Consider the following 24,157-nt stretch of genomic DNA (forward strand, 5'->3'; position numbering starts at 1 on the left):
AGGGAAATACAAGCTTTGTTTTTCTTTGCTAAAGCAACAGATACGGAGGGGTTGGGTTTTGCTTTGATTTTCTAGAGATCTGATTTTGGCTTGCTTTTCTTTTTTTCATGTGTGTGTGTATTTATAAAATTTTGGGGAATGTATCTAAGAAAAATCTTTGCTCACCTCAAGGATAACGAGCTTTTGAGATGGGTTGCTTCGCGTGACTTTATTTACATTGATTTTCTGGAAAATGAAGTGCTAAGTTGTGCATTATGGGCTTGCTGGAAAGGTGTCCAGCGGTTAGAGGTGCTTTTAGCCCGAAATTGCAATGTTTACAGCTTGGGAGCAGGGCTGGCTGGGGGCTCCAGTGGCAGCACGAGAAGTTTGGAGAGAATACGAAGGGAATGTCTGGAAAGAGTAATGCCTTTTCCTCTGGAAAATATATCTCTGTTCTGTGCTTCTGTTAGAGGTCTTCAGGATTTTTAAAATATATTATTTCACCCTCCAGAAAAATCAGAATTGCTTAAAACAAACAAAAGTATCAGTTTGAAAATGTTTTTTATCATTGCTGATGGTCACTGGAATTTTATTGCCTTGATAATTTAATTAGTTCATGCTTATTCCAGCTGTCTATTATTTATTTGATGTCCTCTGGGAAAAAAATAATAATGTAACTGATAGATAAAGACAGAGCTGGAGGTTACAGATGGAGACATGGAGTTATTTCCCAATGGAGGTTTGTGTGCTGGGAGTTAAATGCTGAGCAGGGCTCGGGAGCCGATGGCTTTTCCATGGTGGCATGACTGGAAATGGAGTTAAATCCTGCAAATTTGGCACTTTCAAAGTGCTTTTAGCTCTAAATAAAAGAGAATTTTTTTTTTCCTGAGTGCCAGGGTAGGAACAATGATCCCCAAAAGTGTTGTGGGGCAGGAGCCTGTTTTAGTGGGGAGGAAAGGGAGAGCCAGGGATCCAAGCCCAGGAAGATGCTGTGGTGCCTGCTGGCTCCGTTCACCCTCTGCACTTGTAGCTATCTGCAGGAGGTACCTGCTTCACTCCACAGCAGACTGAGTCAATCTTCTTCCCTAAAAAAACCGAGTGAATAAAATTGATGCTGACGATGGTTTGGGTTGTTAAACGGCTCAAATTTGCTCTATTTGCCTGTTGGCCATTCTGTGTCATTAGTTTTATAGGTTGCAGAATCTCCTGGAAAGGTAATAAATGAGCTGAGATCACCATGGAGAGGGAATTGATCAAACAGCAGCCAAAATCATCCTTTCAGGGGAACAGCCTTGAGCGACAAAGGGATTTGGAGGAGAAAGGCTGGAAAAATGAGCAAAAACCCAACCCCAAAACTGACCAGCGAGTTACAATGGGCCGTGGCTGTGCCTGAATGTTTATTTTCTCAGGGCTCTCTGGCACTAAGGTTTACCTTTCAATATGATTTCTACGAGGAATGCCCAGCACCTGCCGCGGTTTCCTGGGCGCATTCCTTGATCCAGAGCTCGTACTCCTGGGGAGATATTTGGGAATGGTGTGTGTTGGGTGCTGGATGTTCCTGCCATGCCCCATGGTCCTTCTGCATTCTCCCCTGTGGTTCCATCCCTGTGGGCTGTGCTGGGGCTGTGCTGGGGCTGCATGGGGAGGATGAGGGGTTGTGCACGCTCAGCTGCTGGGAGGGAGCGCCGGGAGCCGAGTTCTTCCCGTCGCGGAACGTGCTTGCTTGGGAGAATTCCTGTGATTTTATTACAACTTTTTGCCTTTTATTCCTCCTGAAGGCTGGTAGAGTTAAAGAAGGAAAGTTAATGTAGAGCAATAGGAAAGTTGGCAGCAGCAAACTTTGTTATTGTAGCAGCACTGTTCTCGTTATCTCGGGCTTCCTGATGGAATTTTGGGGCAAAAGAGAGGAAGCGAGAGGTGAAAGAGTGAGCGAGGGCTGGGCTGGCTGCTTGTTTAGCTTGGTCTCCGTCTCCCAGCCCAGGCCTCAGTGTCCACCTGTCCAGCCCTGCCCCAGCCCCAGTTTTGTATTTTGGCAGCTGCAGTTTGGCATTTCCAAGGGTGCAGGAGCCCCTGTGTTCTGCCCAGCTGGGCACAGCGGCTCAGCCCACGGTGAGCACTGGGAGCTCTCTGGGGTGACAGCGCTGTCAGTCCCCACTAGATCCCTGTGCCCCCAAGGGACTGTGCCTGCAGTGCTTTGGGTGGCATTTGCCTGCTGTGAAATTCCCTGGGATTGGAGCTAAACGTGTCCCAGAGCTCTGTGGGACCATTGGGGTCACGCTCGGGTCCTTGGGAATGCTTTGGCCCCGTGACTCCCCCAGGTTTCTTCACCTTTGTGGGGATGCTCAGACCCAGGGATGAGGCAGAAGGATCATTCCTTTAAAGGAATCAAAATGCTGACCCTCTGAAAAATATGGCCCCAAAGGAAAAAAAATACAAATTTGTCTGCAGAAAGCGTATTTGTGATTCATATAATCTCTTTCCGTGCTTCTGCTGTGTTTGCTGAGGCTGGGTGATGGGAGACCTGCCTTGCTGTTGTCTGCTTAAGCAGGATTCAATGTTATTTGCCACAGGATTCATGAAAATGCCTCTGCCTGTATCATAGCAACCCCGTTTCCCACAGTCCATAAAAAGTCCATTTCTCCCGAGCAGCAATCCGCCGTCTTCAAGATTCAGGCACCTCCTCGGCAGGGAAAGGGGGATGTGCCCCTCTCCGGGTGCTTCCCTGAGAGCTTAAGCGTGGGGATGATCCCGGCTTGTCCTGCCTGCACGGCGCTCCTAATGCTCTGTCTTTAAGGCAGATAAAGTGCTTTCCCTTCGGGTTTCGAAAGGCTTCCTCCCCCACCCTGGCTATTTCCCACCTCTGTTTAAAACCTCACATGACAAGTTGGAGGGGATGGGACAGCTCCGAGCTCGGTGACGCGGTGGCTCTGCCCTGTCCTGCCATTTGGCTTTTCCCCCGGGATGGCAGCAGCACAGCCCTGGCGTTTGCTGGGGAGGGAGTGAAGATCTGCCCCGATGCCAGCCCTTCTGTGGGAATGCAGAGGTGCTTTCTCAGCCCGTAGATGACTGTTATTAAGAGCTGCATGTTCACCTGACTCCTGCCCCCATCTGTTTGCATAATGTGGTTATATTTCTTTTTGGATCAGGTATTCAGTACACAGCCCAGCTGCTGTGTATAATGTCTGAAGGAAAATTGCCAAAAATCCATGTAAGTTTTTTGGTTGGGGTTTTTTTTTTTTTTTTTAGTTGTTTTGTTGGTTTTGGGTTTTTTGGTTTTTTTGGTTGCTTTAGTTTCAATTTGTGACTAGAAACCCTTGTCTGTGTTGTCATTTCATTTTGTTGTGGTGCTTGGTTTGTGTGTTCAGCTGGGTTTGTCTGTGTGCCGTGCTTGCCTGCATGTGTGTCCGTGTGCTCCGTGTTGGAATGGTGATCTCTCCCTGTGTGTTCCAATTCCTCTGTGCATTTTCTCAGCTGGGTGTGACAATGTGCTCAGTGTGTCTCTCCCAGTGAAACCTTGGGAGGGATATTTGGGTAAAACTCAAGGATTTGTCTCGGAGCTGCAGAGGCTCCAATGAGGAGAAGTTGGGAAGCTCGAGGAGAACTCCCAAATGTTGATAATTGTGTAAGAATTGTCCTGTTTGAGGAGGGTGCTTGGTGCAGGGGTTCCAGGGCTGGCAGAGGATAGTTCTGCCAGCTGCTGGCTTTGCCACGGATTTACTGTATGGCCTTGGGCGCGTTCCTTTGTTCTTTGTTGCCTTGTGGCTTCTCTTTTCCATCTGGGATAGAGGAATATCACACAGCACTGAGGTGTAGCCATGATCTTGTCCTTTGTGTGCCCTTTCTGGCTGTGCAGGTGGGGAACATGTGTGTGCCCATGTTGACCCAGCTCTGCCTACCTGGGTTGTGCCCGTTGGAGCTCTTGTAGACAGCAGGAGCTGTGGTGATTGATGCTTCCCACTAAAAATAGATGCTCCTGGAGGAAGAGCTGCTGGAGGAACTGTGATTTATTGTCTTTATTTTATTAGTTGTGGTTGAATTTCTTTCCTGGGTGGAAATGAGCCTTAATCTGCGAGCACGACAGACGGCTGGGGTGGCTCTAACCAGCAAAGGGCCATGTGGCATCTGCTCCTTATTCCTGCTTTTCCTGGGAATTACTCTGGCATTGTCAGAAACACCACCTTGATGGTGGGCAGGGAGCCCCCAGAGCTGTGCTGGCCAGCCTGAAAGCCTCACCACCCGAATTAAAGAGAATTTTGGGGGATGAAGGGAGTGCGTGTATGCAGGGATTTAAAGAATTAGGTCTGGCTCTCAAAGGGGATATAATTTCATAGGAGTGTGCTGCTTTGGGCAGCTACCCCTTGTGCTGTCACAGAACTGGGGAAACTGAGGCACGGGGTGTTTGCAGAGTGGCACATTTTGGGATGGGGTTAGTGGGGCTGGCATCTGGAGCAGGATGCGGGGCTCACCAGTGGGGGAGGCTGTTTGACACCGTGTTTGGGGTCTGGTTTGTGAATTTTCCTGCAGCCCTTGGCGTGGGGCAGTGTCAGGGCCAGGCTGGTGCTGGGCATTTTGGCTGAGGCTGCGTTTGGGGGATTTTGGAGCCGGGAGCAGCCGAGTGTGGCCGTGCCCATGTGAAGGGCCATGTGGCTCAGCGCCTGCCCCTTCCTTTGCATCAGCTGAGACATATATAACACAACGTATGGGCTGCTGGCAGCCGGCGTGGGGCTATTTTCGGCTGCATCGCGCTGGGCCCGCCCTGCTCGCCGGGCTGGGCTCCGTCTCCGGGGATGAGCTGTTCCCAGGGATGGATGAATCCCTGTTCTCCCGGGATGAGCTGTTCCCTGCCCCTTGCCCTGCTCCAGGACCTGTCCGGGATGGGCAGGGCAGGCACTGACCCCCGTGGCTGCTGGGGACAGCCGGCAGCGTGCCCTCGGTGCCAGGGAGGCAGGGCAGGCTCACCCCGCTTAAAGCAGCCCTGCTCTTTGTTTCCCCTTTTTGTCCCTGGATAAAGCCCCAGTTGCTTGTCCCTGGCTAAAGCCCCAAGTGGATTTCTAGGCTGGTCACAGTGGTGACATGAGCCGTGTGTGCCCCGGTGTCCTCCTGTCCTTCTGGAGCGAGGCTGTCGCTGCCCGGCGCGCCCGGGGCTCTGCGCTGTGCCGGGGGCTGAGGCTCGAATGTCCTTCCCGCTGCTCCTGCTTGGGCAAGCAGCGAGCCTGGCTGTCCTGCTCCCTGCCAGGGCTCTGTCCCCAGCCCTGCTCCCCTCCTGTCCCGCCTGGAATGCTGAGGACAGTGTCTGGTTTTCAGGGATGCCCTGCCTGCTCTGTGCCGCAGAGAGCCCGCAGCCCCTCCAGGCATCCCGCAAAATCCCTGGGTGCTGCTGGCTGGGTTTGTTCACTCCCGGGACTCGGGATGTTTGCCCCAAAGTTTCCAAAGGGTTAAGCTGCCGCTGGTGCCAGTTTTGGGGGTTCTGAGCCCCTGCACGGGAGCTCAGAGCTGTGAGAGTGGCTGCAGCTCACATCGGGAGATGCTGGGAGAGGAATCAGCCCAGCTCCGAGGGCCTGGAAAGCAAAAGGGACAGAATTGTGTACGAATTGTTCCCTTGTCATCGGGCAAATGCAGTCTGGCCTCAGCTACACGAACAGGAGTGCACAGCAAACCCCTAAGGATCCGTCTTCTACCCCAATAGGAGCGGGTTAATTTGCTGGTCATATCTGGGGAAAAGTTTTGTCAAATTAAATTGTTCCATTTGACAAAAGCATCAGCTCTTGCTGGCATTACCAGAAAACAGGGTTTTTTCAAAGCATTTCTGTGGACCTCATTCCCCTGCTATTTCTGCTGCTCCACTCCCCTGTATTGTGCTCAGTAAATCTGACAAGGTTCTCTCAGTACGTCGTGCACTGAAGTTTCTGTTCTGATACCAAATTTAGGGAAGGCTTGTTATCTACAGTTCTTTCTTCCTGGCTTGATAAGGTGCTGATTAATTTAATGCAACTCTCTTTCCTTATCTAGTTGAGCTTCAGTCAGTTTTAGTATAATCTTGAGAAAGCGTGATCAATCTTTAATGTTTGTTTTTAAGGTTTATTCCAAAGCCTTTTAGGCACGCTGGATGTTTGCTCTTTTGTGAAGTTCTAGGAGAATTAAGTTAAAAAGCAGCAATTATAGAAACAGTTTTGAATCCAGATGAAATATTTTAAAGTTGCTCTAGAACAAGAAAGAGCAGTTGGCTCTGATGAAGTTTCAGGTGTTAAAATAGAATTGTCTTAACTCTGGCGCTGGCTGCGTAAGGCAGGGAATATCAACAGAGCCTTGTATGGGCATGAGGATGATGCAGGGCTGAAGGAGAAGGCCTGTTCCCTCTCCAGAGGTGTGTGTAAGGTGAGAAGGGACAGGGCACTGTCACTTGTCCCTGTGTGGGGAATTGTCCCCTGATTTTGCCCGAGCACACAGGCACAAGGAGCAGGCAGTGCAAGAAACCAGGCTGTCATCGGTGCGAGGCTTCTGCCGTGATGTGGTGATCAGGGGCTGACATCTGCATAGATTTTCAGTCTCCTCTGGTCCAGGGGAGATGGATTTCTGTTCCAATGCCCAGCAGCAGATCGATCCAAGCTCCTGGATATTGAGAGTTTTGCAGAATTGTCAAAAAGTCTTTTCTAAGGAATTAGAAGTGCACCCAGGCATGGAGCAGAGGAGCTAAACCTCCCAAACCTGCAGGCTGGGAACAAATTTGCTTAAGACTAACGGGCTGCCTTAGAACTAGAAATGTTCATCCAGGAGAAGCCTGGCTTCTTCAGTGCACACCCAGAGCCTGGGAAGTGTGTTCCCAAGCATTAACAGGAGGCAGACTGTAGATTTATGGAATTAAGGGAGCACTGGCCCTGCTGCCCCAGCACCCCTCTGCAGGGGTGGGTGCTGCTGAGCCACTTGCTGAGGCCAGCCCCGATGTCCCTCTCAGCCCAGTGCCATTTGCAGATTGTCACCGTGGCCCCAGCTGCCACAAAGCCCATTTTCCCAGCTGATTTGAAGCTCAGTACGAGTCTGTGTCTGGTCCCCAGAGACCAGGTTTGTCTGGAGGTTGTTGGCAGTGTGTGCTCCCTGCTTCTCCCTTTGCTGTCTCCCTCCCTGGCTTCCCTGTCCCCTGCTCCCTCCTGCACTGTGATAGAGTTGTGTGCTTTGCCCCAGAAAGCAGTGCTGCTTTAATCTCTGTTTTCCAGCAGCTGCCAGGCTGTCCCTGTCCCTCCTCCCCACACATGCCAGGACACACACATGTACACACATGTGCAGGCAGTGCTGCACCTCCCTGTGGGTCACTCTGGACATGGCCAGGGAAACCTATGCATTAAAACACATGTGCATATGTTTTCCTTCCCAAATATATTTTGGAAAATATGAGTCAGCAGCAGCAGCAGCAGCAGCAGGCAAGAACATATTACATAATCTCTGGGAGCCAAGAAAACCTCGCAGTGTATTAGGAGCGAGGCTTTCTGCAAGCAGCAGCTTTTACCATCATTTTGGGGCCACACATTGGCCTGGGCCCCTCAGTCAGTGGCCTCATTTCCATCATATCCTCTTGTGTGCAGTGCAGGGAAGCAGTCCCAGCAGCCTTGGGTTTTGTTATATTTTTAAACCCCCCAGTACTGGTAGAATCTCAGGGCTGTGCTGTTGGTAACGACTTCTCTCTTGTTCCTTAACATGTTCTCCTGCACAGAGTCTGTGATTTTCCTTTTTGGTTCCCCCCACTCCCCACCTCCTGCTGTTTTCTCTCAAATCTCAGTACTGAGAGAAATGGCACATGAGTGCAGCTGGAAATAGCTGCTGCCCCCTCCGCCTCCCCTCTGCTCACGGCCACCCACCTCCTCCACCTACTCCCAAATGGGAGAGTGAAGTCAAGAGCCGCTTTTAGCCCCGGGCTGCTGCTCCTCGGCTCTCCCCCTCTCTCTTGCCGTGCGTGCCCTGCCCACACACGATTCAGAAGGGCTTCATCACCGTTTTAAGGCTCCTGCAGCTGGATGAGCACTTGGCTGGTCCCGTTGGGATCTGTGCTGGAGCATCAGGGATCCGAGGGATGCGCAGTTTGCTCCGTGCTGGCCGGGCAGTGAGGGGGGAGCAGCAGGAATTATGGACACACAGAGGAGCACAAACAAAAATCCAAAGGAGTCAGACAGCAGGGATGCCAGGGGTTTGAATCCTGGGCACACTTGTGAGCGTTGGCACGGCAGGGATGGGAGCAGGAGGCACAGAGCCCTGCACGGCGGGCGGGTGCTCTCAGCTCTCCATGGTGCTGCAGCTCTGCTCCTCCATCTCCAACGCCAGCCTTAATTCCAGGCTGCTCATGGAATCCCTGTATCCTGCAGGACGCCTGGAAAGCCTAGGAGGGGAATGGGCGTTAGCAGAGCGAAAGCAAAGGAAGGAAAGGCCTTGCTTGTTTTTAATTTGCCCGATGAAAGCGAAAGGTTTTGAGCATCTTTGATCTCTCAGGGCAGTGCAAACGCTTTCGCAGTGGCTGAGCCCGTGGGTGCCTTTCAAGCACAGAGAAAGCTCAGTTGTGCTTTTCCAATATCAAAGCCTTCCCAAGGAGGCTGAAATTGCCTCGCTGGCTGAGAGCAGGAGTGCAGGCAGCTCTGTGCCCTGGCTGGGACAGTGTCTGAGCCAAGGGCTGCAGAGCACACTGAGAGAGACACAACAATCGGTGGTGACAGGATAACATGTTTATCCGGAGCACTCTGTCTTCACCTCCATTAGCTCTCGAGTTTCTGGTGTTTGGAGACAAGAGAATTTAAATCTATATTTTTAAATCCAAAAGTCTCTGTTACAACCAGAAATTCTAATGAGCTGAGCAGAGGGGATGGGCTTTTCTGTCCACCATCCGTCAGGGCTCTCCATATTTTATTGAAAAGCCTGGTTTGAGCTGTGTCTGCCCAGTGTTTGGAGCAAGTGGGGAATGATGGGGCCCTCCAAGGGCCGGGGTCTGGGGGAACTGCCCCCCCTTCCCCACCTCTTGCTGCCCGGGTGATGCTGCAGGGGCTGTTTCATCTTTCTACATCTTTGTTTCTCTTTCTGTAAAATGTAGAGAAGGAAATTGCCCTTTCCTGTTCAAGGGTTTGGCAAGTGAGGATGAGAAGCGCTGTGTTGGAGGCAGGTGGGATTGGAGCAGATGGATGAAAAATGCCTCTCACCCTCTGGGGCTTTGCGGGGGCCCCTGGCAGAGCAGAGCTCCCACCCAGGAGCTCCCTGATTTCATTTAAAGCAGCATCTTGAATTCCACCCGAGATCCCAACAGTGATGTCAGCAGGGCTCCACCAAAGATTCATTTGGCCTCAGGTATTTTGCATATGCAGCGTCAGAGCTCAGCCTTCTGTTTTTGCAGCTAGAGAAGAGCTCTGCACCTCTTCAGAGCCTTCAATAATAATACACTTGCTCTCTGTTATTAATTCATCTAAATGAGGCTTTTTTGTTTCTCTAAACCTTTTGTAGTATTTCTGTGCTGTCGAGAAATTAATCTGCATTAAGTAGAAATACCTCAGTAAAACCAGGAGCTTTGGAGTAGCTGTTGAGCCTCTTGTGGCCTGAGCTCTGGGGCAGAACCACCCAGGGTATCCACAATTCCCACCCCAAAGCCTGCAAAAAGAGCCAGGGGAGGCTCATGGTGCACAATGGAATGGCACAAAAGGCACCCAAGGCAGCCCAGCCATGCTCTGGATGTGCTGTCTCTGACTGAGTGGCATGAGCTCACATCTTAATTCCCAAATGTTTCCTTTTTGAGCTTCTGTGTTTGGCCATCCTCTCCCCAAAAGGAGGATTGTTCCCTGGGGCACGTTCCCTCCTGTTCTGTCAGGACAGGCAGGACATGTCCGTAGTGATTTTCTCAGCTGGTCAAGGAAGACTTCTGCTCCTCTTTTGAACAGGTCTCCCACAGCTGGAAACATCTCCCCATCACTGCAGTGGGTTTTGCTGCCCTTTTTGCCTCTGTTTCTCCTGCAGACAGTTTTACCTTTGCAGGGTTTTTCCAACTCAGGTTGAAATTCAAACGATAATAATACTTGACATTCTTCATCCCAGCATCTTAAAAATCTTTTCTGAAGTTTTAAAGCCTTTAAAGCCTTTGTGCTGTATAAATACTTGAGTACTTCTTCTATTTTTAAATGAAAATGGTGCCTGAAAACCCTCAAAAGTCAAATGAAGATCAAAGCCTTGGGAATACCAGCAGCTCTCTATATTATTCACAGCAGCTCCAGACTGAGGTTGTGTTGGCAAAGCGCAAAGGGACTGCTGTGCTCATAATGATGCAATAGTGGAATTATGGAATTGTTTGGGTTGGAAGGACTTTAAAGCTCATCTCATTCCACCCCTGCCATGGGCAGGGACACCTCCTGCTATCCCAGGTTGCTCCAAGTCCCATCCAGGGAGCAGTTCCAGGGATCCAGGGGCAGCCCCAGCTTCTCTGGGCATCCTGTGCCAGGGCCTGCCCACCCTCACAGGGAAGGATTTAGGATTTCTCCTCAATATCCCCTCTAAACCTGCTCTCTCTCATTGGTCTCTAGTTAATCTGTCCCAGCTACTCTGTGAAACTCAGGAGAGCTGGGCTTGCTGACTGACATTGCTGCTGCTGCTGCCTGGATGGAAATCCCACATTCTGTCATCTTGTTTGAAAATAAGAGAAAATTAGAGAAAACCAGAAAAGGGCTCTGCACCTCGTCCATCCCAGTGCAGGAATGGCCAGCAAAGGGCTGGAGCAGGGGTAGTGGCAGCTCTGCCCTTTTCAGGGGAGCTGGGCTGCCTTTACAAGGATTTCAGCAAAGTAAATCTCTTTTCCTTCAGCCCAGCCTTCCTCACCGTTTTCCTCCCTCCCTGTGGCTTCTGAGCAGGAATCAGGACAATAGATGGAAATTGATGTCCTGGAGGCATGTGACAAGGGGATCCTGAGGGCTCAGGGCAGCTCACAGAAGAATTGCCTCTGATAAATGCTCAGAGGTTTCTGTGGGTTTGCTCAGCAGCTGCAGTCAGGGCTCACAGTGGGGATTTTTACCACTGCCCAGGGAATTGTTCCAGGGCTGTGTGAGCCACCACCAGCAGCATCCTTGCTGGAATAAAAGGTAAAAATGGATGCAGAGCAATTTGGCCAGAAGAAGAGTGGAAAGAAAAAAAAAGTTAAGATCCAAGGAGTGGCTGTTGAAACGCAAATGGATCTAGAAAGCAAAGATGCAAAAATAAAATCAGAATCGGAAATGAGTGATGTTTTTCCAGCATTGTGTAACTCATTTTAATTGCAATCCATCTAGAAATCTATTTGAGGCAAGAAATCAATGCAGATTTGTAGAGCAAAGCATTGGCCTTACAGATGTTTGCAGCTTTCTGGATTGTTTTATTTTCAGCTTCCTCCCACAATTTGAGTTCCTTCTTCCTGGCAATGGCCAGAGAAAGATGTCCCCCTGATGTGTGGCAGGTGGGCAGTGGGGTGTCCTGGGGCTTTCTGCTCTGAATTTGCCTCTTGTTGTGTCTTGAAGAACACCCTGGAGTGGTTTCGGTGCTGGGTATGGGGTGTTGGAATGTGGGAGCCCTGGGGTTTCTGTAGGATCACCCCAGATCTCCCAGGCATGGCTGAGGGGTCAGGCCAGGCTGTTTTCCCTCACAGGGAGTTTCCCTGGGCAGGAATTCTGTGTGAGTGGTGGAGCTGGGGCCGTCCTGTGCTCTTCTCTCTGATCAGCTCCTTTAAATCCATGGGATGAGGTGGTGTAGCACAGGCATGGCAGCTGCCTCATCTCTGGAAGTTCCTTTCACTGAATGGATTTTCCCAGCTTAAGAGACTGGTGGAGGTCCATCAGTGTTCAAGGCTTCTGGTAATCCAGCAGAATTAAGTCCTGATTTTCACAGATGTCATCCATGCCATTCCCAGCAGTCTCCTGAAAGGCCAACATGACATTTCTCTTGGATTTGGTGGCATTTGTGAGGGAGGTTTTGCCTTGTTTCTGGTCCCTCCTCAGCGTTGGGGGCTGCTGAGGGTGCCTTGCTTTGAATCCAGTTTTGGCAAGGGCCTTGTGGAGGCTGCCCAGAGATGGGTCTGGGCAGAGCTCGGGCAGCAGAAGGATGCCTGTGCTCCTGGAGGGAGGGAGGCTGTGCTGCCATGGCCTTTGGAGTGTCCCTTTGTCCCATCTGGAGATGGAGTCAGGCGGTGAGGCAAGGACAGAGCTCCCCAGGAGGCAGCCAGGCCCCTCAGAGATCCCACAGCAGCTTCACAGCCAGGTGAGGCTCTGAGACAGCAATCCAGAGAGCAGCTGGGCTTCCTGGCAGCCAGACACTCACATTCCCCACAGAATGGCCCAAACCCAGTGGGCTCCAGGTAGGGAATTCACCTTCACCTCCCTCCTGGCTTCCAAGCGTGTCCCCCTCACCGTGTCACTCTCACTGCAGGGTCTTAAATGTGTTTGTGTTTAGAATACTGGCTTGGAGCAGCAGAGAGAAATGGGAACAGAGTTTGCAGCAGATTAGGATGAGTCTGAGGGATGAATCTGATGAGATTGCATGCAAAGGAACCATCCTCAGTCTGGGAAGGAGGCAGGGAAAGAGAACATTCAGGCTTTTCCAAATTGAGAGAGTGCAGCTGGAAGAGGGGAAGGATACAAAGCAGGAGGTAAAACTAAGAATAGAGGAGTGTGTTATAAAGGGAAATCTGGGGCTGGAGGTCAGGACAAATTAGAACATGCAGAAAATGTACTCCACTAGGCCATGGATTTGTACTTCTGGAAAATAACTGAAGTACCTTCACGTGGGGCAGTTCTCATGGGATTAGAGAAAATATCAGAACAGGTTCTCAAAGAGACAGCCTTCCTTTGGCCTGTGAGCAGAACAGAGGATTCAAGTCTGGTTTTTGGAGCCCAGAGCCCCTTGAATTCTGAGAGGCACAGCTTTTCCTGCATACATCTCTGGCAGCACAGCTTCATGGAGGGGCAGCAGCAGCAGAATGTGCTCAAAATAGAGTTTATTCTGATGGTAATTGTGAAGAGGGGCAGCAAATTTCCCCAGGAGCAGAAGGGTTCTGGAAATGGGCCCTGGGTGAGCTCAGGCAGGGGAAGGCAGTGTTTTATTGTTATTACCTGGACCGGATCCAAGCCTTTAATGGATGGGAGGATTTGCCAGTTTGGCTGTGCTGGAAAGCTTGGCAGTGGAGCCATCCATCCATCCATCCATCCATCCATCCATCCATCCATCCATCCATCATCCATCCATCCATCCATCCATCCATCCATCCATCCATCCATCATCCATCCATCCATCCATCCATCCATCCATCCATCCATCATCCATCCATCCATCATCCATCCATCCATCCATCCATCCATCCATCCATCATCCATCCATCCATCCATCCATCATCCATCCATCCATCCATCCATCCATCCATCCATCATCCATCCATCCATCCATCCATCCATCCATCCATCCATCCATCCATCATCCATCCATCCATCCATCCTGGCTGCAGTGTCCCATGTCTCAGCAGTGCTTTGGGGACCTGCTCTACTGGAAGCTCAGGGTTTGCTTTGGTGGTGGTTTGGTGCAGACCATGGTCAGAGGTGCCAGGAGCTGCACATAAGTCTTGGATTTGGCACTGGTCCTAGAGAAGGAGACACAAGTAAGTGAGATCCTGCGAATGAGTGTTTGGATTATTGCTTTTGAGAAGATGGATGGAGGTGGGTTGGCCGCAGGAGCAGGATTTATCTTGGCAGTTCAGCAGCCTGCCCCAAGCCTTGCTGGTGTTGTGGTATGGCCAGAAGGGCTCTGGATTTATGGATGACCTTAGGAAGCACAGGCAGTGCTGGGGGAGCTGGGGTGCTGCAGAGACAAGGCCACAGAGCCTTATCTGTGTCCAGCAGCTTCAAGGTCTGATTTTTAAAATGCCTCATGTATTTATTACCAAGAGCACTGGGCTCTTCTTCTAACATAAAATAGGCCTTAATTTGTAGATAATTCAGTTGCATCCTGTGCTACTTATCCAGAGCCTCTCCCCACCTGGTGTTAGTGCGTAAATGCAGAACAGATTTTTCCCCCCATTTTCTCTCCCTGCAGTAGCTCCAGCCATTTTAAATCTGTGAGCTGGAACTCCAGGGATCTTGCTCATCCTGATGGACCTAAAAGTGGAGCACACAGGGGACATTCTGGGAGTTTGGCCATGAGCCCAAGACCTTTAAAATCATGAACCAGATTCTTGGTTAGCTAAATTTCAGAGGTTTCCAATGTGTTAGGAAGTCACAAGATTTTTTCAGCTATCAGGTTTTACTTTTTTTAAAAATAAAAAATTAAAATTAACAGACCCACACTGTCCTGCATTGACATAACATACAAATAATTTAAACCATGCCACTTCCAGGAGAATCCTTTTGAAATAAAAGTAAATATGTAAGCAGTTTGTGGAGACACACATAAAGGTTTAGTTTCTTTAGAGTCTGTATTAATGAATATGGCCAGGCATTTGTAAGCTGCTTTCTACACACACTCACTACCCATCCACCCCAAGAAAAGGCTGATTTTTACTACCTGATATATTTATAAGCTAAGAATATAAAAATTCTATAGGCTGTTACATGTTGCAGACACTCACAATGTTGTGTGAGCACAACATTGATTTGTGCTGATTTGCATTGATTGCAAATTTGATTTGCAGCCCCACACATCAGAAATGACCTGCCCAGGTGCTGGGGATGCCAGGGCAGTAAAGGTGACCCTCTGGGCATGCAGGGAGTGTTGAGCTGTGTGCAGCTCCAGAGACCCAAATCAGGGGATTTGGGCACCTGGGCTCTCAGGTGGCTCCTTTGGGCAGGGATGCTGCACATCCAGACTGAGCTGGCTGCTCCCAGATTCCCGGGGAGATGCTCACATCCACTCTGACTCACATCCATGGCATTTCATTGTTGGGTTGAAGACTGTCTAAAAATTCCCTGGCATTTCTCCAGAGAGAGTGCCAGCAGCCCTTAAACTCAACTCATTTCCTTCCCATCAAAGCACAGAGCTCATCAATAGCAATCTCAGCTCCAGCAGGGAACTCGGAGGTGGGTGGGATTTGCCACCCTCCACAGCCTGGTGGTAAATAGGTCATTACCAACACAACAGCAGGAATAAAGCACAGAGGGGCAATTTGGAGACAGAGAAATGATGGTCCTTTCCCTTTGGTAGCAGGTATTTTTGCTGGTGCCAGCAGAATGATTTAGGGAATTTTTGCTGGTTACTTTATGGAATCAATGAACAGCATCTTATTGTAGGTTTGTGTCTGGGGATTGACAAATGCTCAGGTGCTTTTTTACCTCTCTGCTTGCTTTTATTAACTAATGGGAGCTTAAAAGACAAGGTGAGGCCCAGGAGCTCCCTGTGGACTGGAGCTCTTACCAGCTCATTGGAGCCTTTTCCCAGCAAGTTGCTCTCAGAGCCCTTTTTTTCCAGCAGGAATGTCACATATGATAGAGGGACTCAAAGGGGCCAGTTTTACCTTTAAAGTCTAGGTTTAATTTTTTTTTTCTATTCAAAAAAATGTGTTTCGACAGTTTGTCACATCGGCTCAGCCTGCCACGTCGTGGGCAGTGAAGTGTTAGGAAGGAAGAGCAGAAAGTATTTTGATGAAGGATCAAGTCAACTCACTAATGTTTTTTGAACATCTCCTGTGTTGACCTTGGTCCACACAGACACCCCCCCACTCCTGCAGCTCTCCTGGCTCCTGGAGAGCTTCTGGAGGCGCTGAGGGAATTGCCAGGCAGGGGTTGGGGAGATGGCAGCAGAAGTTCTTGCAGGAGGTCTGTGCTTTGCAGCAGAGGCATTTGCCAGCTTCTCCTGAAGCCTCCATCCTGTGTTTATTTTGGAGCTGAGGAGGAGGGAAGGAGGGAGGGAGGCATCATCATCCTTTTGGTAGCTATGGAGAGTGGGGAGGGCAAAGTCTGTGGAGCACAAGAGCCCCCAGATCTCCACGCTCAGCTTCCAGAAAAGCCCAGCCCAATCCCTCCTGTTGGGCTTGTTTTTATCACCAGACAAACATTTAATTATTTTACCTTCACACTGCTGCTGAATCAACTGAGAGAACTACAGAAGATAATGCACTTCTATTTTTATATCTTACACTAATGAAGCTCAGGCTGGAATTTTCTCCTGCATGATTGGCTGGAACAGGGGAGGAAAAATTCCGAGGGAGAGGAGGAGGGAGCGAGACACTCAGCATTTAGCAGTGAGCATGGCTGTGGTTGGAGCAAACCTGCAGCATTCCCAACAGCCCTGAAAGTGAGTGGAGCAGCATTTTATCCTCTGCAAGGATCACAGAGGGTGTTTCTCCATGGTGAGGGATGGATGGAAGCAGTGATATTCCAGGACTGTGCTGCTGGCTCTGCTTTCTTGGCAGGCTGGGCATCAGGGCTGGGCTGCCCCCAGCCCCCAGCGTGGGCTCACTTGCTCCCTGCAAAACATCCCCTGGGACTTGGCAGGAGCTGAGTGCTCCATCAAAAGTTCATTAATATGTTGAGCTGGAGCCACACGGCTGCTGGGAGCACCAGCACGGGGACAGGGTGGATGAGGCTACATCAGAGAGAGTGAAAAATGTGAGGGGATGTAACACTGGTGGGAGGCAGGTGCTTAGGGCTGGCCTTAGGGTGGTGACATCTTAATCTGAAGGGGCACGATGGCAGTGATGGCCCCTGAGCTGGATGGGTGTCTGCAGAGCTCGGCTTACCCAGAGCTCCTGCTTGCAGCTCAGCATCAAGATGAAAATCTGGCCTAAAGTCTCCATATCTGATAAGAATTTCAGTGCCAGGCAGCAGAGATTTGGCCTCCCAGCTGGGAGTCAGCCTGGCAGGATTTGGATTGAGCTCTGCTGGGATCAGCTGTGGCATCTGGGCTGTGTGGAGCAGCCCCTGTGAGCTCCTTTTCGAGGTGAGAAACTGCTCCAAAACTGCTCAAGGCTCCTCAAAGAGTCAAATGAAAGGATTTGACATTTTCTTTCATAAAAAAAGAGAGGGAGTAATCAAGGCACAGTCGTGCATGGGTTTGTTAATTTGCTGAACCGCAGAGCTGTCAGTCAGTGGGAAATGAGACATTGGGTTTTATTTGGGAAACCTGAGGGGGGAAAGTCAAGTAGAAATCCCAAGGAAACAGCATTTACAGAGGTTTTCCAGCAGCTGATTTGAGCTGACCTGAAGGCCATGGGTCCTGAGCATTCTTGTGTGCACTTTGGGGGTGATGATGTTCAATATCTGCACCCTAGAGAAAGCAGCTGCAATATTTCAGTACCTGATGGCTGTTTCACAGGTCAGACTTCCTTTGAAGGGGACAAAGAGACTCTGATCCAGTGAGGAAAACCAGGAATGTGCTTGGAGAGTCACCCTCAGATCCCAGAAGGTCCCTGTAGAAATTTGTTCCCTTAAACAGTTCCCAGATGTGGAATGGTGCTTTACAGTGTCCATAAAAAAAACTATTAATGAAATTAATCTGGGAGGGAAGGGCAGCACAGGAAGAAAGATGAAATTTTACAGCCTAGGCATTGAGCAGATGAAAAGTGTAAATCCACTGGTGGTGCCTGGAAAGGCCCTGTTTGACCCCAGGGAATGTCACAGCTTCAGTCCAGCTGGACAGGCACCAGCAGCACCATCCCTGCCACAGCTCCTGTCCCGCCCTGTGTGCAGGTCCTGGTCAAGGATCCTTGTCAATGGAGCTGCCTTCAGCCCAGGGATTGCCTGTGGCGTCCATCAGCAGATTGGTGGCACAGCCTTGGGCAGGGCTTCAGGCTGCCAGGGAAGAGCAACGTGGCCTGAGGGCAGCAGGAGGGAGAAAACAATAAACCACTGTAGTCCATTCGTGGGAAATAGGGATCTCCATGCAGGAGATTTAGGGAAACTGTACAGCCCAGGAAAGTGGGCACCATGATTCCCTGGGATCCTGAGGTTCATCATCTGATGCTGTTCAGCCTGAAGGGTCCCATGGCAGGTGATTCCAGATTTTTAGGTGAAGTTTTATCTCAAAAATACAAAAAGAGCTTTAGACATTGGGAACATTGTTGCCCAGAGAGGCTGTGGCTGTCCCTAGATCCCTGGGGATGTCCAAGACCAGGTTGGAGCACCCTGGGTGCTTGTGGAAAGTGTCCCTGCCCATGGCGTGAGGAAGATGAGCATTAAGGTCCCTTTCAAGCCAAACCATTCTTTGCAACCCTCCTTCCTTTGGTGACACAGACCAGCTGGGTGCTGCCACACTATTCCATCATTCTGTGAGGAGGAAAACTGGGAAAGGTAAATGGCACCAGGTTAGCATGGGAACCAACTCCTGGACACTGGGAAAAGCAAATGGCACCAGGTTAGCATGGGAACCAACTCCTGGACACTGGGAAAAGCAAATGGCACCAGGTTAGCATGGGAACCACTCCTGGGCACCAGGTTAGCATGGGAACCAACTCCTGGGCACTGAGAAAAGCAAATGGCACTAGGTTAGCATGGGAACCAACTCCTGGGCACTGGGAAAGGTAAATGGCACCAGGTTAGCATGGGAACCAACTCCTGGGCACTGGGAAAAACAAATAGCACCAGGATAGCATGGGAACCAACTCCTGGACACTGGGAAATGTAAATGGCACCAGGTTAACATGGCAACCAGCTCCTGGGCACTGGGAGGACAAGCCCTGGGAGCTGGGAAGGACAGCTGGGTCTGTGAGGGAAGCTGATGGCTGAGGCTTCCCTGGCTCACAGGAACAGTTTGTGCCTCTGGCCTTTTAAAAATTGAACCTTGAAAATCTGGAGGAAATAGACTTTTTATCTGGTTAGTGTTTTGGACCTATAAAACTGGAAGTCATAATACCCTGTAAAACATTTGAGGCAATTTGGGAATATGGCATTCCTTATTAAACTCGGTGGGTTTTAGAGACTTCTTAGGTTTTCACAGTGGTGCAGGCTGTGACCTCTATAATGTTCAACAGGATCCTTGAAAAATTGAGACCAATTTAACAAGAATTGCTGCTGCCTTGGTGCTCCAGCTCTTCCATTTCTTTCCTGCCTGGAGTTAAGTTCATAATGGTTTAGCAGAACCTTTTTAGTTGCTAAAAAGATTATTGTGGTCTGGGCATAGGGGACTGCTTTGTGACAGATATTTTAGCAGAACCATTTGTCCGTGGCTGGAATAACAAACTGAAATGTCACAAGTACAATATTTTGAAGGTCAGAAATCAAAACTCTTTGCATATTTTCAAGGTTATTTTTGACCAGTGTAACAAAATATATTGTTATTTGGGAGTTTGAGGGAATACAAACCTCTGTGGATAAAGAGGAGACCTGCAGCTGTTTACAGCTGATGTTTCCTGATGTCTGGGGGGTGGCAGAATTTGTACCAGACCTAGAGAGAAGTCCCAAAATGCAGCAGCAGGGATGGTTTTCTGTAGCTGGAATTTTACTCTGTGTCTGAAAATCCAAAACCCCTAATGGTTTAAACATCAGAATTCTGTGGCACTGGGATGTTTCCTCCTCTGGGATGCCAGGCTTGTCTTTTATCTCCTTTTTTCTTCATTCCTGAATGAACTTTGCCCAGCTTGCTGCAGCAGGCAGAGGATGTTGGTGCTGTGCTCTCTGCAGGTGGGATGCTCTGTGCCCTGCAGTCTTTCCTGGAATTCTGCTCCCAAATCTCTGTGTGTTTACAGGGTGAGCAGCATCCTTTCTATGTAGCTGTCTGTGGCCCTTGGGAAGAGCAGGCAGAATAAATATTCCTGTGTTTTCTTCACACACCAAATTCCCTGAGGTGGCACAAGCATGTGGCTGCATTTCTCCTGCAGGAAGCTCACATGAGCTCTCAGAGGCTGCAGGACATTGCCACAGGAGCTTTGGGTCTTTAACCTTCCTCTGATTGATGAATAATTTGTTGCTGTTCCATGAAGATGTGAGGTTTTTTAGGGATCCCATAGCACCTCCCCTTTTCCAGTGTTGCTTTGTGAGGAGTCTGAGCTGAGAATTTTTTGCTCCAAGACTTTTTTCCTCCTGATGCCCTGCAAAGCTTGACCTAGAGCTGAGGCTGGACAGAGCTAAAGAATAAAGTAGGGATTTATTAAGAGGCTTCAATAGATCCAGCTTGGGCAGCACAACCCAAAATGGTCACAAAATCCCCAACCAGTCATGGGATCTCTCACTTTGATCAGTTCTGCTCCATTTGCATGTTGGAGTTCATTGTCCAATTCCAGCTTTAGGTTATCAAGTCCCATCCTTCTTGTTTTTCTCTTGTTTGTGCTCTTGGGCTGAGATTTGGATCATTTGTCCTTGGTGCCCAGCTGGAGCAGGAATTGTTTTGTCTCCTGCTCTGTGCACAGAGCTCACCATCCGCTCATATGAAGCCCAGACCCACACACTAAAGCAGCACAGAATGTGAAAAATAGAAAAGTTAAAACCTGAGGCATCACTCCAAACCCTCCATCCCTGAGGCTGGTCCCTTGCAGAGGCAGAGAGTGAGCAGCCTTCACCCTCTAGTAGTGGCTGCTCAGGGCTGGTGTGTGTTTAGAACACAGAAATGAGGAGGAAGATGTGAGAAGGGAGAGTGATTTCACTCAGGTCTGGCTGTGTTATCCCAGAGCTGTTCCAGGAATGCCACAGGGCTGCCCACAGAAGGACACAAGTAGGAAATGCAATGGAAACTGCAATGGAAATGCAGAAAGTGCTCACCTTATCTCTCAGTTAAGATCCCATCCTCTCCTGACATCCACAATCCTGGTGTCAGGGTTTGGGAGGAAGCATCAAAGGAGTGCCTGGGCTGAAGCCCGTGGGGGCAGAGAGGCTTTCCTGGGAGGAGGGGCTCTGCCAGCATGGGGAGGGATGGATGCTGCTGCACACCCCAGGGTCTTCCTTTTCAATTGTTAACTCATGGGGGCTGTGGGATCATCCACATGCTCTGGGGTGGCACTCCCAGCTTGGCCCAGGGAGCTGAGCTTTGTTTGGAAGCAGGGATTGATTGAATGGTGTCTATTCAAATTGACCAGCCAAGGAAAACCTGTGACCAGGTTGTGTGGGGGAGAGGGGGCTGAGCATGGTGAGCTGCTCTGGGGTGAAATGTTCTTCCACTGTGTGGAATGCTGCACCCTGTGAGATCCTGTATGATGGAAAATGGGAAAGATCAATCCAAGGTTGCAGGGAGCCCTGGCCAGGCTGCTGTTCCTCCCTGGTGGAAGATGTGCCCTCCAAGCCTGGCTGGTGCTCACCACAACACCAACATTTTGGCTGGTTTACCATCCACCTGCACATCTCCTTGGCCTTCTGTCTCCCAGCTGGATTTGAGCACGGTTTCCTCTCAGTTTAATAATTTGTGAGGCTGCTCTGCTCCTCTCCAGGCTTGTGGCTGATGTCTGTGGCTGCTGCAGGGAGAGGCAATGTGTCAGCAGCACAGCTCTGAGAGGGTAGGTCTGGATGGCACAGAGCTTTTGGAGGTGTGTGCACCCTTTCTTTGGGCCCTCAGTGGATTCTGTGCCAAACTCTCAAGCAGTGAATGGAGGCTGAGTGAGAAATTGCTGTTGTGGGACCTTCATCCCACTCATTGTCCTTCAGAACCAAGGCACACACAGAGACACAAAAATTCTTCTATCAGTGTTTGCAAACTACTGCAGACAGGAGCTCACAAGCTCAGAGCAAATCTCTGTTGCTAATTTTCCAGAGGCACCTCTGAAAAAAACAGAATTTTACTCAGGACATTAAAAAGACACTCAAAAAAGCCAAAATAAAGGAAAGTCCCTCCAGCTTTCAGTTCCAGAATTACCCTGATGTATCAGCTGCCCACGGTTTTCTCTGCAGAATGTCCCTTGGGTCCTGAGTCTGGAATTCTTTCCAGCACTGAGCATGGGGAGTGGAGGAAAGCAGGGAAAGCTCCTTTTCATCCAGAGCTGTGCCACAGGAGGCTGAGCATCCCCACAGCTCCAGGCATGGCTCCGGTGCCTTCCCATGGGCACCATCCCAGCTGCCAGCTGGGCTGCAAAGGTTGGCATCTGTAAGGGCTCCAGTTTAAAAATAACAGAGAGAAGTCTCCCTTCTGCAAGGCCCAAATAAAAAGAGGATGGTTGAGGTAACAGTGATTTAAAAACTCCTGGTACTGCCTGGGGCACTGCAGGGAGGGAATTGCAGGGCCATGACAGCTTTCCCATGGACACCAGGTGCTTTCCTTGTTGTCCAGCTGGGGGAACCCAGTTCTCAGTTTCATTTTTCTTTAGAATTCTTAGGCTCACTCTGTGCTTGTCAGGGTTTGCAGTGGGGAAAAAAAACAAGTTTAGGAGGGTATGGGAGAATGTTGTGTTGTGTTGAACATAATTTCTGTTAAACATTCGAGGTGCTGGGGGACTTTCTGTGCTGGTTGAAGCAAGGAATTTAGGATGAGATGATGTGAAGTGCTCAGAAGCTGAAAATGCAGGGTGGGTAGCAGCTCATGTATCTGTGACCTGCTGAGCTGTGTACTGTACTTGTCTTCTGTACAGTACTGTGTGCTGTATGTCTCTTCTTTTGGAGAAATTTGGTGGATTTTGGGGATGGAATTGTAGCTAAGTAATGCCAAGTGATGCTTTGCAGCCCTGAGGGAGGCCAGACACAGGCACAAGGCTGCTGCCTCATGGCTGGGATGTTCTCTGTGAGCCTGGAAAATCTGAGGGAGGGATGGATGGATGGATGGATGGATGGATGGATGGATGGATGGATGGATGGATGGATAAATGGATGGATAAATGGATGGATAAATGGATGGATGGATGGATGGATGGATGGATGGATGGATGGATGATGGATGGATGGATGGATGGATGGATGATGGATGGATGGATGGATGGATGGATGGATGGATGATGGATGGATGGATGGATGGATGGATGGATGGATGGATGGATGGATGGATAAATGGATGGATAAATGGATGGATGGATGGATGGATGGATGGATGGATGGATGGATGGATGGTGGATGGATGGATGGATGGATGGATGGATGGATGATGGATGCATGGATGGATGGATGGATGGATGGATGATGGATGGATGGATGGATGGATGGATGGATGGATGGATGGATGGGTGGACCGATGGATGGATGGATGGATGGATGGATGGATGGATGACTCTGTGAGTGTTTTCACCCAGGTGGAGGAAGCATTGCACACACCTTGATGGCCTTGGCAATGAGGAGGTGGTGGAGGCCCCTTCGGATCCTGCACAGTGACATTTCCAGAGCAGCCTCGCACTGCAAACTCCCGGTTCTGTCCGAAGCAAGTTCCTGCATGCTGGCATCATTTGCATGCACCAGGATAAATCTGCCTTGCCAGGAAAGCTCTGACACAAGAGCACTGCAGCTCCCAGTGCAGGACAATGCTCAGATCAAAGCTGCTGGAGAGAGCACCTAGGAACAGCAGTGAGGGGAGATGAGGGGAGAGCTGAGCTGGCAGCACACACGGAGCTGCAGCCCCAGCTTGGGGGGCTCACACTGTGTCCGCCCAACACAGGGGGCTTGGAGGGGGGCAGAGCATCCAATCTGGCCAAATGAAAGGCATTAACTCCTGGAGGGAAGGATCAGGGGGTGTTCCATCTCTTACCCAGGAGGTTTGCAGTGGAGGCTGACAGACATGTTTGGTAGCTCTGAGAGGCACTGGAGCAGCAGTAATAGTTGAGGCAGAGCTGAGGAGCTGCAGGGAAGGGCTGTGGGCATGTGGCTGGTTTTGCTGTGCTGCTTCTCAGTGCTCTCTCCCCAAGCATGTCCCTTGTCTCCTTGAGCTCAGTTTTGGTGGCATTCAGTGTTCCCAGGTTAGACACCAGAGCAAGAGTCATTCCTGGAGACTGGCAGGCCTAGAGCTTCCCATATTTCCAGGTGTTCCAGAGCTGCAGGAGCCTGGGCACAGCAGCACTCCAGTGGGTTCCAGGAGGGAAGGGATTCTCTCAGGAGGCAGATCCTCAGATCTGTGCTGGGGACCCAGAGCAGCTGTGCTGTGTCAGGTCACTGGATCTGAGCGCTGCTGAGGCCACTGACGGCGCCTGCAGCTCCTCACATGGTGTTCCTCTGCTTTAACCTCTGCTTGCCTGGCCCCAGCCTTCCCTGGGCAGCTCCTGGCCTCGCTCGCAGCAGCTCCCTCTGGGCTGAGAGCTCTGGGGGTGAGACACGGCTCTGGCTCCAAGGGTGGCAGGGGAGAGGCCAGAGCAGGGTGCTAATGCCCCTGGGCTCATGCAGGCTTG

The 24,157-nt window shown here is 50.2% G+C and overlaps 1 protein-coding gene across 6 annotated transcripts in view; it reads left to right on the top strand.

The window, feature by feature from the left end:
* ARHGEF9 (Cdc42 guanine nucleotide exchange factor 9) overlaps positions 1-24,157 on the top strand; it is a 204,560-nt gene that overhangs the window by 94,499 nt on the left and 85,904 nt on the right. The gene's annotated exons all lie outside the window — the stretch shown is intronic.

This window comes from Ammospiza caudacuta, chromosome 14, assembly GCF_027887145.1.
Source record: "Ammospiza caudacuta isolate bAmmCau1 chromosome 14, bAmmCau1.pri, whole genome shotgun sequence".
Taxonomy (NCBI): Eukaryota; Metazoa; Chordata; class Aves; order Passeriformes; family Passerellidae; genus Ammospiza; species Ammospiza caudacuta.